Here is a 17499-nt window from a genome sequence, read left to right as displayed (position 1 = left end):
AAAACAAGACTGCTGTTGGTTTAAAGGGACCTTTCACCCTTCTTGGGGCTCCTCATGATGCCAATGTTTGTTCTTCTGGCAGCATTCAACCTGTTTGCGGTGTAGTACCTCCAGTTCTGCTCATATGAGGTAAAAATAGAGCAGAGTGACTCTGGACATCAAATTATGGCTGTGATGATTCAAAGGATGGGGAGAAAATTGCAGAACTCAAAGTAACCCCATCCAAAACCGCTACACGATGGGAAAAAACGTGTTCCCCCTCAGCCATCTTCTCTCCTGACAAATGTCTGAGAAATTAAAAGCAAACAAATAGATGGAAAACTAAAATGCCCCCTCACACATGCTATTTTTTGGTTATATTCCCTCACCAGCAATGGGCTGATGTTGCAAATGAAAAACTTGGATTATTGCTGTGAAAATAATCTCTGCAGAGGAGACATCAAGCTCCATTCAGCTCCGAGGAACGGTGCTTAACTGGGGCTGTAAAATGAAAAGGCAGCAGCAGGAGAACGCAGCGCTGGGAGCCGGGTTATTGTGCTCAGATTTGAACATTATCAAGGCGTGAGATGCAAAATGTGATTTCTAAACATCTCCACAAGCCTGTGCTCTTAAAATGGATTCATTTTAGGAGACACTCCGATGTCTGTATCCCCACAACGACTCACTAACCCTCTTATTATGCTTAAAGGTTGTTATTAAGAGTTTCATTCATAACACTTTTATTTCCCCTGTATTTTCTGAGATGCTTCTATGCTAAGAATTATCTCACTTTTAACATCGTAGTTGATATTTATGTTTTGTCTTTTTCTCCAATCTTTGTCTTTTAAAGAACAGCTCAAAATTTTGTCACTTGGCAGATGCAATAAAGCTGAATAGATATGAAAATGCTCCTCCTGATCTTTTTTTCCAGCAGTGCTTGTAGCAATCTTCCTTTTCAAGGTCAGTTCCCTCCTTATTTAGACCCAAACTTTGCGAAGCTGCTCTCAACAGCCTGCCATGTGAGATTTTGGTTGCTTTTCTTTGTTCCTGGATGGTTTTGCCTGGGTTTATCCACCTGAGGATAGGAAATCTATTCTAAGGCACAGCAAGGACAAAATCTCTGCCTCGTGCTGCAGGGAGAGGGTTAAAATGCTTCCAGTCAGGGAGTTTTGCTGTAACTCCGAAATGTTCGCTGCCTTCTCCGACCCTTTCTCTTGCTTGAGTTGGTTTCATCCTTTCCCTTTTGTCTGTTTTTGTTTGAAGGGAAGGTCAGGGAGCCGCTGGTGTCCCAGCAGAGCAGGAGGGAGCTGCCGCGAGAGTGTGGCCGGAGCGACGGAGGCCGCCTGAAAGGGAACTTCTGACAGGAACAAAGGAAGCTGGAAGGACCCAGAGGTTTAAGCCACAACCCTTTGGAAACAAGAGGTCAGATCAAGGTTTCAAATTGTGTATAGTTTTCTCCTGGCTTTGATGGAAAGTTCTTTTCTAGCCCAGCTGGAAGAAAGGGCTCGGAGTGAGGGGAGGGTTTGCAGCAGCAGCACTGATTTTTCTGCCTTCTCATCAGGATTGCACACTCTGCAATATCCCCGGTCTTTTACTTGGCTGCTCAGAAGTCTGTGGAGAGGAGAGTAAATTATCCCCTTCAATGACAAATTGACTGTGTGACTAAAGTGCACACAGAGAAAATTAATTATAGCAACTTCACCTCAAAGATTTCCTCCTTCCTTCCTCTTCCAGCCTGGGAAAGGCTGAGGTGGAGCTGCCTGGGACAGCTCAGAGCACGGTTGGTTCTCACTCTGTGGAGCTCCACACAGTGCTTTGAGCACAGAAAATGTGGAGAGGTGAGGCTTTCTTTGAGCTGGGCACCTGAGGGGACTCCACAACATGCAGGGAAGCAGCAGCACTCGGAACCTTTATAAGCAATACCATGGATCTGGAGAAACACGTCAAATAGTCCCTCTTTTCATTTAAAGATTCAAATCATAGAATGATGGAATGGTTTGGGTTGGAACAGATATTAAAGGTCTCATCCCACCCCCTGCCATGGACAGGGACACCTTCCACCATCCCAGGGTGCTCCAAGCCCCTCCAACCTGGCCTTGGACTCTTCTGGGGATGGGCACCCTGTGCCAGTCCCTCCCACCCTCCCAGGGAACAATTCCTTCCCAATATCCCATCTAACCCTGCTCTCTTTCGGTTCGAAGCCATTCTCACTTATCCTGTCATGTAAAAAAAAAAAAAAAATCTATGGACCATTTGAAATTTCCATTTCTTTACCTTTTCTGCTTTATTTTTTTTGGCAGCACGGCTGCAGAAGGGTGATACTCTGACATTCTGCAAAGGACAGCAATTGGATTTTTTGCTGCTTCCAAATTGATTTGGGTTTCAAACATGACTCAACAGACATACAAATCTTACTTAAACTTGTCAGATCCAGAATAAAATGTATCAGTTGATACGGAGTGACATTTTTAACTGAGATGTTTGATTTGCAAAAATGTTCTCAATTCCAGCTTTTTTTTCCCTCATGAACTGTAAAAGGAGTAGTTTCAGACATATCCTGACACATCTGAGTGGCCAATGATTGCCTTGATTGCTTTACTAGAGCAATAGATGACATAATTAAATCATGAGGCTTTAAATGTTTATATTTTGTTAATGCAAGGACAAGGCTTTAATTACTAAATTCAAATCAATAAAGCAGAGCATCTGCATTACAAAATTCTGGAGGCTGACAATGTTCCTGGAATGAGGCTGGACTTGCTCAAAACATAAAATGGAGAGAAACTGTAAAAAAAATTATAAAAAACATGTGGACCAAGAGCTGATTGCTTTTGAACCAGTGCAAGGTAAACAGGGTTATCCCAAAATCCATACAGACTCCCAGATTCATTCAGTTCTGCTGCCTCAGAGTCCTGGAATGGTTTGGGTTGGAAAGGAATATTAAAGCCTGTCCCATCCCATCCCCTGCCACGGGCAGGGACACCTTCTGCTATCCCAGGCTGCTCCAAGCCCCAATGTCCAGCCTGGCCTTGAATATTTCCAGGAATGGGGCATCCCTGCCCTTTCTGGGCAACCCATTCCAGCTTTCCCTCACTCTCAAAGGCTTGGTTTTTACTTCATCCCAAGTCAAGGCTACGGAGTCACCATTGGTGCTTTTTGTGACAACCTTCTGGTCACAAAAAAATATAAATTCTGCACTGAATTTATAAATTTTAATTAGTCAAGTTAAGAGCAGTTGCAGCAGCACAGATCCATAACCCTGCTCAGGCTGATCAATGCCCAGGGCTGGTGGAAGGGGTGGGCTCAGTCCTCCACCAGCTTGGGGAAAATAAAATGTAAATCCATACGACAGCACCAGAAACCTTGAGGAGAACTTGGTGCTATTAATGCCTAAAATGCCCCAAACCATGTGAATGAGCAGCAGTGACCTGGTTCTCTGGAAAAAAAACGTCCAGAAAAACCTACTCGAGCTGTTTTAATTGATTGTTCAGTCACCTGCAAATGATGCCCCTGGCTAGAAAATGCAAATTGGCCTTGAAATATTCTCGTTCCTGTGAGGAGAACGAGGTCTGGTGTACTCGGAATCTCAATAAGCTTGGCTTGAGGAGTCTCTCCTCTGCACACAGTTATTTATACCATTTGGATATATAGATTATTATATATAAATTATATCTTTTAAATGTGGATGTGTCATCTATTTGTATCATCCCTTTGGTCTCCGTGGTAGGAAAACTGTGAGTCTAGAGACAGGACTCTACCACCATTTATTTTCCAGATTGTGCCCTCAGATCCTGGGATATTTGCTGCATGTTTGAGCTTTTGGGGTATTTTCTCCAATCATATCAAGTTCTCTAAATGATAATGTTTTTTTTTCTTCCTTTGAGAGACAATCTGATCTTATAATCTAATTTCACAATCTAATATGTCACTGCCAAGGAGAGATTTCCCTTTAAGCTGTGCTCCCTTAGGTTACCCTACATCATTTTTTCCCTACTTCAGCTCATTCATCAAACATTTATATGCAGCTTATGCACCTATTTACTCATTACTTAACCACATTTTACACACTTAACTCATCCTTCAGTCTTCAAGCATTTACCCTAAAAGTTTATTGCAGCTCAGGATGGGATTTGATTGCTCGTGAAGAAGAAAGATAATTTTTTTCTTATTTGTGTCACCTTAAATATATTAGAACATTACCTGTCTTATTTACACAGTGCCAGTGCATGGAGAATTGTGAAAAAAGTACAGAAATGGGTCTGTTGGGCTCGTGTTGCACTTTGGGCAGAAGTTGGTGATCTGATGTGACATCCAGCTGAAAAACAGCAAAGAGCAGTGAGCCAGAATTGCTGTGCCTTGGCAAAATCCCGGCTCCTTCTTTGTACTCTGGCTGTTGGAGAGGCAGAGGAACCCCTTTGGTCTGTGGGCCAGAACCCAAAAAGTTCATAAATATGGATTTCTGAGGACAGGTATATGTGGGCATGAGGATGGTAAAGAGAAGCAGTGCTGCTCTAAGAGAATGAGTCAAGCACAACCAGAAAATAGCAATAATCAGTGTTTTTATCATCTTTGCATTCGTATTGCTGGGTTCCTTTTGCTTTGCTTGGGAAAACATACCTGTTCTGCATCGTTTTGCTTCTGTAGAGCTGCTCAAAGTGCTCTGTTGATGTGAATCCTCTGCTCTGAGCTGGCATGGGGTCTCTGCTCCTGCCCTATCCCAAGCCCTTTAGAGGAAATCTTTGTTATTGATGCCAGCAGTGTGTGAGCTGCCACAGGGCCGTGCTGAGCAGCCCAGTTGATCGATATTACTCATGCTCTTGAACTGGGGGACCTTGTGCAGCCGTCTGCTGAAGGAGGAATGTCCAATCCTCGGGTCTGGTGGTCTGGGGTGTGCTCGGGGAAGTTAAAATGTGATTTCTTTGGAACTCTGCAAATCTTTATTCCTGGCTGGGAACAAGCGTTTGGGGGGAGTGGTGTGTGGGCCATCTGCCAGCGTTGGATGTGTTGCTGAAACCCCAGCCTGAGTCTCTGGGGATGAAGGGAGGGAACTTCTGTCAGTTCTTTCTGATTTTAAATCTTTTCTTTTCAAGCATGAGGCAATTTTAATATTTCTCCAAGAATATCTCATCAGAAGAACTGGAATGTGCATGATGGGGCCATAAAACATCTTAATTTTCCAGGCAAAGGGAGATGTTGTCCCCCACAGGTGTTGTCTCTTTGCTGGGTTTCCCTTCCCACGTGTGTTATTCCACATTTTTTACCTCTGCCAGAATCCAGCAGGTCCTGGAGCCTCCAGCCCCTGCTGGCACCTTCCAAACGCTGCAGCAGCCTGAGACTTTGGAGTTTGTCACAGTCCCCAAAGTGCCAAACCCATCCAGAGCTCACCCCTCCAAGCAACGGCACTGACCTTCTCTCAAATATAATGATTTCCTTCCATAAACAACCGAGGGAACAAATAGCTGGAGTTCAGCATAAAAAAAAACCACGGAGAGTAAAATCAATTTTAAATGACAGTTCTCATTAGAACTCTAAAGCTCAGGCAACGTGTCACCTACATTTATTTATCCCTCTTTATTCCTCCTTCCAAGTCCTCGTTGCTTCAGTGCTTTTCCCAGCTGGCTCTGCCTTGTTTCAGTTCTGTGTTGCAGTTGCTCCCTGTGGTTTTAGGGTTTTTTCTCTTTCCTGTGCAGTTCCTTGTGCTGAAAAAAGTGTCACCTGCTGCTCTGTGCTCACTCACCTGGGCTGAATGGGAAGAAATAAGGTTAAAGAAAGGGAAAGGTTGTAAAACTTCACAGGTGTGGTTCAAAACTATCATTCCTGACAGCTGGATTTCAAATCTGGACAGTGCTTTGATTTATTTACTTGTTTATGTGTTTAATTTCAAACCAGAAGCTGCCCTGCCAAGCTCCCAGCTGACTAAAACTGTGACTTTCCCTTCCCAAAACCAGTAAATAAAAAGGAGAATGTGGTGTCAGCATTGCCAGTCTTGTCCCATAAAAATTTAAACACCATATTTAAGGAAAAAACAAAGAGGGATGCAGACCTTTATGTTAAAAATGGTGAGTTTAATTTGATGTTTTTGTTTTCCCCCACAGAAAAAAGTTATTGAAGAGGAAGAACGTCGTGAGGTTGAACGGGAGAACATTTTCTAGGGATGGACAAGTAGATTTCAGACTAAATTATTTCCTCAATTTATGTAGAAGAGGATGAACTAAACGTTCCATGGGATGTTTGCTACAAACATTTTTCTGGGATACCTTTAGGAAAAAAAATGAATTTAAAAAGTAAGTGAGACCAAATGATAGCTATGGTTGAGTTTTTCTACTTTTTAGACTGCACCATAAATAAATGCATTTAAATAAATTCTAAGGTACTCAGAGTAAAAGTTCAAAGATTCAGAAATAACTGAGCTACTTTTACATATTTGCACTTTTAGTTCAGATTTTTCATTTGTTTCAGTTAAAATAGCCTTAAAGTTGTTGCTTTACTACAAAGCTTTTTATATCTCTTTAGGTAAGATCTTTATCTTCTCAATTTGGAGGTTTTGATCCCTTATAAAACACCAGCTGTAAATGAAAAAATATGGTCCTTTCAATGGTGACCTGGGAAGGGAACATTTCCAATGCTCCATGAAACTTCTGAGCCTGAAATTTCTGAAAAGAAAGATAAATAAGAGAGCTGGGGAGTGCAAATAAAAGAGTGAGAGGTTTATGCTGCTGGATGCCAGGAATGCTGAATGCATTCAGGTTGGAGGGAAGGAACGACAATAAAACACCAGGCTGCAAATCCATAAAGTGATTTCATGGGAAGTAGAGGGACTAATTGTTCTTGTCAGGCTTCAAAGGGAAATGAAGGTGTGGTGGGGATGAATCCCAGACTGGTTTGAGGTGGGGGGACCTTAAAGTCCATCCAGTTCCACCCCCTGCCATGGCAGGGACACCTTCCACTGTCCCAGGCTGCTCCAGCCCCAATGTCCAGCCTGGCCTTGGGCACTGCCAGGGATCCAGGGGCAGCCCCAGCTGCTCTGGGCACCCTGTGCCAGGGCCTGCCCACCCTCCCAGGGAACAATTCCTTCCCAGTATCCCAGGGAACCTTCCACTAGATCATGAGACAGCAGAAAATGGGAGATCTTGATGCTTCCTGTGCTAGGACTGTGTCTTCAGTTATCCAAAGTTTTGCTGGATGGTGACGCCATTGGTTAATTGATTTTTTGATGGAGTTGTGCTGTTCATGGAGTGATAGGACACAGGGAATGGCTCCCCACTGCCAGAGGGCAGGGATGGATGGGATATTGGGAAGGAATTGTACCCTGGGAGGGTGGGCAGGCCCTGGCACAGGGTGCCCAGCGCAGCTGGGGCTGCCCCTGGATCCCTGGCAGTGCCCAAGGCCAGGCTGGACATTGGGGCTTGGAGCAGTCTGGGATAGTGGGAGGTGTCCCTGCCCGTGGGACTGGGTGATCCTTAATGTCCCTTTGAACCCAAACCATTCCAGGATTTTAAACTGCCCACTTTCAGCAATAAGATTAAGTCACATTTCAAGGCATAAAAATTATTTTTTAGAAGCAATGTCTGCCAATGTTAGAATGTTTTGGTTTTTTGCGTTTAAAAGAATTTTTATATTCCATCTCTTTAATTAAGAAGGGCAGAAAAATAGGAATTCTTCAGGGGAAAGCAAGAAGACACCTTTTGATATTTTAAAAGTGCTCAGAAGTTTAGAAAGCTTAATTTAGTAATCAACCAGAAAATTATATTCCCTCTGTCCCCTTTCTTTTCTTTATCTTCCTCAATTTTGGGACCCTCCAAAGTGTCCAGGGAAGGTGTAGGGACAGTGACCAAACTTTTCCTGGTTACCTCCAGTGCCTCATTAGTGATCATGGCCCTGGGGATCTGTAAATCACAGACTGAGAGCAGATATTGGGATAATAAAGCTGCGGGATAACTCATTTAGAAGTTACTTTGTGGAGATGATGATTGCTGAGTCTTGCAGCAATATCCACGTGAATTGTCTCTTGACTTGGATTGAGTCAATTAAAGCTACTTAATTAGTGCAGTTAGTAATCATCTGCTAAAATTACAGAAGTTCTTTTGTGCCAGGGTTTGTCTGGTTTAATAACATTTTAAAACCATTTTTAAAAATGACCCTGTGCAGATGAATTTGGTTAAGCATTTTCTTTAGGCTGCTTTTGCAATAAAGGACAATTTTTACATCTTTTAATATCTGAGACTTCTCACAGCAATATCATTTCTATTTTTCTCCATGCTTGTGGTTCCAGCTTTGATTCCTTGTTACCCCTCATGGTTAAATCTTCTAAAATCTGACATTTGTGTCCATTTTCCTTGGCTTTTTTTGGTTTGTTTTCCCAATTAATTTATTAATCATGAAAGGCCATCAACCTTCCTTATGGGAAATGTCATTTAATGCACCAAACTAAACTCTTAGATTGCACTTTGATTTTGAAATAATCTGTGCCCTCTTGGAAGGAGTTATGGGACAAGGAAAACTGATAATCCCAAATTAAACATAAATCTTGGGGAAAAAGGCGGTGGGAGAAGCAGAGCCTGTAAATCCCCTCTTTTTAGGGGACAACAGGCTCATGACTGCCTGGGACATCGGTGGGAGGGACTTTGAATCATTCCAGGAAATGCAATCCTGTAACAAAGCTTTGGGATATTGATTCCTTTTGCCTTCTATGAACATCACAAAATGTTTCCACACTGAGCAGGGATTCTGCCATTGTCTCCAGCCCGAACGTTTATGCCCAGTGTGGCACCTGGATCATCCCCAAGTGGGCAATTTGTCCCTGATTAGGAGCTGATTCCCCAGCACACAGAGCACTGGGATGGATGTAGCTTGTGTTTAGTTCTGGAGTTGGTTCTGCCATGACAAATCCCTCTAATTTTGACTTGCTCGTATTTGTCAAGCAAGTGGGAATCCAAAATATTGCGAGAATTATTTTCAAGCCAAGCATTTGTTTTGACAGTATTGAAAAAAACCAGGGAGAAAGCAGAGATATTATCCTGTGACAATACATCCTTTTATACCTGAGAGGCATCGATTCACGGCAGAGCCATTTGCAGCTCTTTACACGCCTCAAAAATTGTTTACAAGAACAAGAAACCTCTGCCAGGCTGATCTGTGAAATCCTGAGGATTTTTTTCCTATAAAAATCATTCCATATTCAGGATGGGGTGGGTGGAAGGTGGCTTTGAACAATCTCTGTGCTCCTGCTTTGCAGGTCCCGTCAATAAAACCAGACCGGATTTATGGACGGACTGCAGAGTCCAGGAAAGGACTGGAATGCTCAACAGGGGATGAGATCACCACAAATAAACCCAGGAACACAGCAGAGGACACAGGAGGTGCTCCAAAGGGTGATAGGACAAGGGGCAATAGCGTTAAGATTTAGGAGGGGAGATTTTGATTAGAGATTAGGAAAAAATTCTTTCCTGTGAAGGTGGAGAGGCCCTGGCACAGGTGCCCAGAGCAGCTGTGGCTGCCCCTGGATCCCTGGCAGTGCCCAAGGCCAGGCTGGACATTGGGGCTTGGAGCAGCCTGGGATAGTGGAAGGTGTCCCTGCCATGGCAGGGGTGGGATGGGATGATTTTAAGGTCCCTTTGAACCCAAACCTTTCTGTGATTTTGTGATTCTCTTCTCCCTACAGAAGCATCTGTCCTTCAGGGAGCAGCTTTGTTTCCCAGAGCTCCCATCACATTTAGTGTCAATTTGTTCAAAATGAAGACCCTCGAATCTTTCACTGGGCGAGGAATTGTCTCCAGCTGGGGAGATTCTCTTCGCAGCAGCGTGGGTGTATCCAGAGTAGCCAGGCTGAAGCCAATAAGGTATTTCAGATTTATTTGCTCTTAAAATCCTACATCTGAATTTAAGTTCAGATTCATTGCATAAACACTGCCCAAATGAAATGTGATTTAAATGAATCCATTTACTGGGTAAATCTGTTTTTTTTTGTGGTTTAAATATTTCTCAGTTTTAAATAATGTGGAACCATACAGAACATGCCCCTTCATTTCATTGGCTTTATCCATGCACGTGCATGGCCTTGACCTTGGAGAAAATGCCAGTAAATGTTTAATAAATCCACAGGCCAGCCCGAACTGTAAGAGTTGTTCCAATACATGGATCAACAGCACGTTGGAACGCTGTTATTAAATAGAGAGCTGCCTCAGTAATGAAAAAAACACATCAACTTTCTATGAAAAGCTGTTTTTCAGAGGCAGAGTGAGCCATAGATCAAGCTTTGACAAATTCTGCTGCTGTTGAATAGATTAATTTTTTGCTATCAGCCCCTGTTTCTCCTGTAAGAGAGAAAAGGAAGGAATTTGTACTACAGAGACAAAGAGATTTAAAAGGAGGTGAAGGAAGGCACAGCTCCAAACAGCAATGTTTTGATTCACAAGCTTAACCACTGGTGCATCATAAACTGTAAAATGTGTTTATTTCTACTTAGTGGTAATTCCTGTTTTAGGGGACAAAGGCTTTCTTTTATATTTCTGACAATCTGGAAAAAAAAAATATCAAGTCCTACTGTCTTTTTGCACGCAAAATTCCGCTCATTTGCAATTCTGTGAAATTTCTTTTCTTCACAAAAAGAAAATAAATGGTAAAATATTAAAATTTGAAATTTCAGTGCCTCCCCTGCTGCTTTGTTACAACAGCACACGGTTGTGAAGCCTTCAGCTGGCACACGGATGTTCCAGGTCTTTGAGGGAAAAACTGGGAGTGAGCGACTCTGGCAGAGCCCAGAGGAATCCACAAACTCTGGAGTGGGACTGAAACTGCAAAGTTCTTTTTTTTCTTCATAGAATCATAAATGGTTTGGGTTGGAAGGGACCTCAAAGCCCATCCAGTGCCACCCCCTGCCATGGCAGGGACACCTCCCACTGTCCCAGGCTGCTCCAAGCCCCAATGTCCAACCTGGCCTTGGGCACTGCCAGGGATCCAGGGGCAGCCCCAGCTGCTCTGGGCATCCTGTGCCAGGGCCTGCCCACCCTCACAGGGAGGAATTAGTTTCTAATATCCCATCTCTCCCTGCCCTCTGGCAGTGGGGAGCCATTCCCTGACCTGTTCCTCCATCCCTTGTAATGAGTCTCTCTCCATCTTTCCTGCAGCTCCTTCAGGCCCTGCAAGGCCACACTGAGGTCACCCCAAAGCTTCTCCTCTCCAGGCTGAACAATCCCAGCTCTCCCAGCCTTTCCTCCCAGCAGAGCTGCTCGATCCCTGTGATCATCCTGGTGCCTCCTCTGGACTCGCTCCAGCAGCTCCTCACCCCTCCTGTGCTGCGAATCCAGAGCACTGCTGGTGGGGGCCTCAAAAATCAATTATGAAATTTTATCAAAAGCATTTTGAAGTTTGATTGTCCTGGGTGGTGCCTTCCTGCCCACTTGGCAAAAGGACGTGGGTTTGAGATGTAAACCCATAAAATGCTGTGTGCTCCCAATCCTGCTGAAAATGATCTCACAGCACAGGACAATACATTCCAAATAATACCCGACATTAAATTATTCATCCTCTCCTGGGTGTTCCCATTGTCAGTGAGCTCAGTGTGACTTTGGCTCCTCCTTTGTGCTGCCTCCCTGCTCTGTCACTGCGACACTTCCCATGTGTCCCAAATGTTCTCTGGGAGGCAGTTTCACTCAACAGGTGAAACAATCAGCATTTTTCCAGTAGTTTCCTGACGTGTCCAGCTCCACAGTGAGATCAGTTGCAGTTCCTCCTATTCCGCTGTCCATCAGCTGTGGAAAATTGAATTATCCTTGTACCCCTCTTTTGAAAATTTGGCCATCAGTCAACGCTGTTTCCATGGCAAAGCCAACCTCTGAAGTCCCCAAAGTGCACCAGCTAAGCACATGTAGCCAAAATATCTCCCAAAATGTGAAATATGATGCTAAGATTATGTCAACAAATCCAGGACAGAGGATAACTCTTCCTATATAGTAACTGTATTATATCAGCAGCCATGAAAACCTTGGAAACACAAGATATTTGAAATCTCATTTGATAGAGATGATTTGTGTTAAAGCAATTTTTCCCAAAGAAATGTGGATCTAATTTGCCAACTGTGATTTGGAAGGAGAAATACATACGTATTGATTTTTTTCTGTATTTTTTTTTTTTTGCCCTCACAAGATGGATTTTACTCCAGAACAGGGAGGGGGACAGGGAATAAAATACTCAATTCTTCTCCCATAATTCATCAAAATTCCCTGTAGGAAGAGATGTTCCATTCCATAGATGTGACAACCCCACACATCCCCAAATGGTTCATTTTTAAGCCCTGTATCATATTGTAGGTTATGAACTATCTTCTAACAAACACTAAATTTAAGGGGAATTTAACAAATTTTGGAAGAGTGTCCTCAAATCTGACTCCTCCCTTCACGACTTTGAGACTTCATTTGAATTAATAAAGGTATTAATTTACAACACAATGAAAATATTTGACAAAAAACCCCACAAAACATGGAATGATGCTTTTCCTCAATATCTTATTCCTGTATTTTCCAACAGTTGGAGATGGGCACACTTTTGGAGTCGTGATTCCCAAAGTTTGCTGTGTGAAGCCACAAAAAATAAAAAGACCAAGCGTCTGTCACAGGTTTCTTGATTCCCACTGGAGTCAAAAGAAGTCACATAACTAAGAGTGAGTATTTTCCTTCGTGGGACATGGGAATACAGTTTCCAAGCCTGAATTTTTTGGGAAACTGTTGTGATCTGAAGTTGTTCAGGGCACGGTGGTGCCGAACTTTGTCCTTGTAATCCGTTATTTTAACAATAATACTTTGGAACCTCATGAGTCTCCCCCTGTCACCGAGTCCAAAGAAGATACAAAAAAGCTGGATAGGGATGAGAGGGAGATTAACGGACCAGGAATCCCATGGGAAATCTCTGGCTGTTTTATTCCAAGGCCTTAATGCTCATTTTGTACCTCCTCACAAAGGTGGTGTCCACCAGTCCGTGGTGTTTTCTTTGTAATTATGTATTAATGAGAAGGAATTAATACTTATTACTTCTTTTGACTGTAACTTATGATATTGTTGCTTCTTCCCTTCCTTTTCTACTGTTCTCTGTGTAAGTCAGTGCTAAAAACAAGCAAACATTTGCAGTTTTTCCTCAGAAATTCTCTTTAAAGTTTGAGTGCTCTTCCCCAGACCGTGCTTGTTAATCCGGTGGCACGAACACTTCACTGTTGTCCTTGGATATTGAAGTTTAAGCTTGAAACATCGGTTCTGTTTGAAATCAAATACTTCTATTTTAAATCTAAACCAAAAGTATTGTTCTGCTATTCAAACCCCTCCATGCTGCTAAGGAAAAATCCTCTTTATGGTGTTTTGCAGACGCCACTGAAGCCAGAATCACTCCTAACTAACACACTCCTATCTGTGGTCCAGGACAGATAAACACAGGCTGAGGGGCTGTTTCCCTGCCACTCTCTCATGGTGTTTTTCCCCACTATTTTGAGTCCACAGTATGATATATGAAGCAAAATCAATAACTCTCACTTTTCAGGTTAAGGGCACAGCTGAATAAATAATTCATAAGTCATTTGATCAATGTGATTTCAGAGAACATCCACCAGCAGAGACCAATTTTCTCAGATACCCCCATTATTTGAAATTATCTGACAATTGCCTTGGGTAAATTTTTAAGTCCTTATATTGACCAGAACTAATTTGAAATAAGCACTCACTATTTGTGCTGTGCTACTTCTTTGTGACCTGCCAGCTCTGAGTCACCTTGTGCTACCTGTTTGGATCAGAGCAGCAAATCCTTGAAGAAAAAGCCTTAAAAAAATAGAATTCCAGATTGCTTTGGGTTGAGGGGGACGTTAAATCCCATCCAGTTCCCACCCCTGTCATGGTGGAACTCCATGGAATCTTTCCAAAAACCAGATTGCTCCAACCTGGCCTTGGACACTTCCAGGGATGGGACAACAACAACCTCCCTGATCTGTGCACACTTCCTTGAGTGGGAAAAATATTTGTGCCATTAAGAAAAGTGTAGCGCTTTCCCAGTGATTTTTTTAGGGATAGATTGTCCGGAGTCGTAATCTGTTCTCCTTCCTATTCTTTATTGGCACTGTGGAAACAATGGCTGCAAAGGCATTAATCTTCCTGCAGCCTCTTTTTAAGGATTCACTCTGGAATGTGTAACACATTTATCTCCCAGTCCCACGGGGCTGATCCGAGCGCTCTCGGAATCAATGGAACAATTCTCGGTGTTTTCAGGGAAAGAGGAAATGTATTAAAAGGATGTTGGGACATGTTCCAGTGGCAGAGATTTCTTGCAAGGTAAAGTTCAGCACGATGTCTGTGCTGGTGAGTGGCAGAAATCAAAATGTTTTAATTGAGAAATTGAATGCAAAGATGGAAGAAGAGTAAAAAGAGACATTAATCAAAACTTTTCTGATACTCAGGCTTCACTTGCAGTTTTCCATAGTAGGTTTCCAATATCTCCTTCCACACGTAAGTCTTGTCCATATCACATCTTTTGTGATAAGGGCTATCTTGCCCACTGAAAAACCTGCTGATAATGCCTTTCCCAGTCCATTTTTTGCAGCATGGAATTTAGTCCTATGAATTTCTCAGCCAGGTTTTCTATTTTAAATTGTTTCAGCTATAGGTAGATTTGTTTCTAGTGCTATTAACAGCTTGTACCTCTCTGAAATCTCATTTTTTTCTTGCAGGTCTGACTCCTACCAGGATCACACTGGGACAACAGATCCCATGTACAGCTAAAAAATATTTAGTCCTGAGATCAGTCTTGCAGTTCTTTGCCCATGTACAAATCTACTTCTTTAACTTCTCGCCAAACTCTTAAAACCTGTTTTTACTATATTTACTATAATATTTATAAGCAAAAGAGGAGTCAGGGTGCTGATGGTGCACTCTGAGCACTCTCTCTTATCCTTCTGGCCTTTATTTTCTTGTTTTGGTGTTCTCCTATGTTCTATTTTATCCTTAAATTTGGAGGCAAATTCCTGGCTGGGGAGCTTCCCTAGGAAGAGATGTAATTCCTCGTGTCCCTACTCCATGAAGAAAGCTGCAGGCACTGTATTTGTACAGATTATAACTGATTTTATATGTCCTTCTATAATGCATTCTAACAGATTTAAACTGGGAGAGCATTTTGTAACTTCTGTATCAGAGCTTCATCATCAAATCCTATTTGTCTTTCAGATTTCAGTTCTAATTCCCACGAATCCCTTTACAAATGTCCTTTTCTTCACGGAATAATGTCAAGAAACTTTTCTGATTCCTGGGTATTGTTTCTCCTGGAGCATGAGGGACTCCTCTAAGGTAGGATTTGTCAAGTTTTTACATCTCCTTTTCTGGTCATGACTGAGAGTATTACAAGGGTTTGGATTTTTGGATACTTTGTCCTGAAATCTCTCCTTATTAACGAACTCAGGGAGGTTTTGTTAAGCGGGCTGGGATAGCAGATAACTAATTTTGAAGCCTTGGGTGCACTGTAATCTTGGATATCTCAGGCTGTTCTAACCACGAGTAGTTTTGGCAATTATTTCAAGAGAAAAAATGACATTTAAAGCACAGCCATGATGATCAAGATTTCAGACATCCCAATGCAACAGCAAAAAGTTTTTTGACAGAATATTGGCCTCTCTGTTTAAAATAATTAATAAATCCTTGGAAAACTATTGATATCATCAGTTTGCAGCTACTCTATGAAGGCTGTGCTGCTCTAAGTGCCCACGGAGGGATCTGCTCTGTAAATAAGATTTTACCATTCCTGCATCTCCATTTCCAGTCTATAAAACTGAGACTTCCCATGGAGGAATGGCCCAGTTATCACCAGCCTCATTTTGCATAATTGAGTTCTCTGGTGCTGCAATAAGAACTCCCATTAAATCCTAACCAGGCTGATGAAGCACAGAAGTGAGAGTGGAGAGCAGAAGTGAATCCTGGAGCACTGACATTCCCAAAAGCACCTCTGTGGAGCTGGCCAGCACTAAGACAGTGGGAAATGTTATAATGGAAAGATGATCCAGATGTCCTGCGATTGGAACTTTTCCCACTGTGCTGTTCTGTGGGTGGATTTTAGTCCTACACTGATGCAAAGCCACTAAAAACTGGGGAAGATCTCCATGTGGGATGTGGGAATTAGACCCATGGTAGAGCAATATCCATAACCAGTGAGTTAAACCAACTGCTTTGATAGTCAGGATTGAATTTTGAATTCAAAGGATGAACAGCTTTTTGGTCTACAGTTTCTTACTAGCTCAGAACTATGTATAAAACCAGTATATCTGTGTATATTAAACTAGTGTAAACCAAATAATCTGTGTTAAACTGAGTTTACTCCCTCTGCTGCCTGTCATGGCCGTGTCTTATAATTATGGGACTCATCCCAACAGTTATATCATCCCTTCTTCCCTAGAAGATGCTGTGTTTATTACAAACCTTCAGTTTCTCTGCTACTTTGAATATTTTAAACTTTTTCTTCAAATGCCCAGACAGTTTTCAGATCATTCTATCTTCTCACTCTGCTACTGCAATGATATTTCAGAGAGCAGTAATAACCTACATTTTAGAGTTTATCCTTTTCCTCTCAGAAAACATGATTAAAACTCTGTTCTCTCAGTTCTGAAGGCTTAGTTTATTTGTCTTTCACAGGAAGATTATTTAAAGTCTTCTAATATTCAAATGTAAATAATCAAATCTAAGGCCTATTTGCTGTAGATCTTAAAACAAAATCTCTGTTCTTTAAATCTTTGTTTCCAAGAGAGGAAAGAACCTTATGCCAAAAAAAAAAAAAGGAAAAAAGGAAAATTAATTTGCAGTTCATCTTTTGGATAAGACTATTACAAAGCTATTGGAAGCAAAAAGCCAACCTACAAAAATGCACATTGTATTGCCTCAGGTATAGAAGAATGAATTACAGGATTTGAGTCTTATTTATTTTCCAGAACTGTTTAAGAACGTTCAATCCCATGCTAAAAAGTAGTCGCTAGTTTCTTTGTTCGTGGGTTTGCTGTTGAGTCACTTGGGAGTTTTGATTGGGTGGGTTTTTTACTTAAACTTTAGCAAAGCAGAAGAGGAAAGTAGGGCACTGCAGCAGAGTGAGGGCCTCAGAGAGCAGAAAACAACCCCCAGCCCGTGGGGATGGGGCCATGACAGGGATGGGGCTGTGATGGGGGTGGGGCTGTGACAGGGATGCAGCCATGGAGGGGATGGAGCTGTGACAGGAATGGGGCCATGGCAGGGATGGAGCCATATTGGGGATGGAGCTGTGTTGGGGATGGAACCGTGATGGGGATGGAGCTGTGTTGGGGATGGAGCTGTGCTGGGGATGGAGCTGTGCTGGGGATGGAGCTGTGTTGGGGATGGAGCCATGATGGCGATGGAGCCATGATGGGGATGGAGCTGTGTTGGGGATGGAGCCATGACAGGGATGGAGCCATGACAGGGATGGAGCTGTGTTGGGGATGGAGCCATGACTGGGATGGAGCTGTGTTGGGGATGGAGCTGTGTTGGGGATGGAGCC

The 17499-nt window shown here is 42.6% G+C and overlaps 1 long non-coding RNA gene across 1 annotated transcript in view; it reads left to right on the top strand.

The window, feature by feature from the left end:
* Window positions 1-17499, top strand: part of LOC121671112 — a 53489-nt gene that overhangs the window by 4070 nt on the left and 31920 nt on the right. Inside the window, exons 2-6 of the long non-coding RNA XR_006018396.1 lie at window positions 1243-1401; window positions 6075-6263; window positions 9215-9338; window positions 9641-9818; window positions 15174-15293. This is a non-coding gene — a long non-coding RNA (uncharacterized LOC121671112). The remainder of the gene's footprint in view (window positions 1-1242; window positions 1402-6074; window positions 6264-9214; window positions 9339-9640; window positions 9819-15173; window positions 15294-17499) is intronic.

Source organism: Corvus kubaryi, unplaced genomic scaffold (assembly GCF_017639235.1).
Source record: "Corvus kubaryi isolate FWS band 111438036 unplaced genomic scaffold, C.kubaryi_AGA036_p1.0 37397, whole genome shotgun sequence".
Taxonomy (NCBI): domain Eukaryota; kingdom Metazoa; phylum Chordata; class Aves; order Passeriformes; family Corvidae; genus Corvus; species Corvus kubaryi.
The sequence above is the reverse complement of the archived record's forward strand: the minus strand, read 5'-3'. Positions and strand labels throughout refer to the sequence as shown.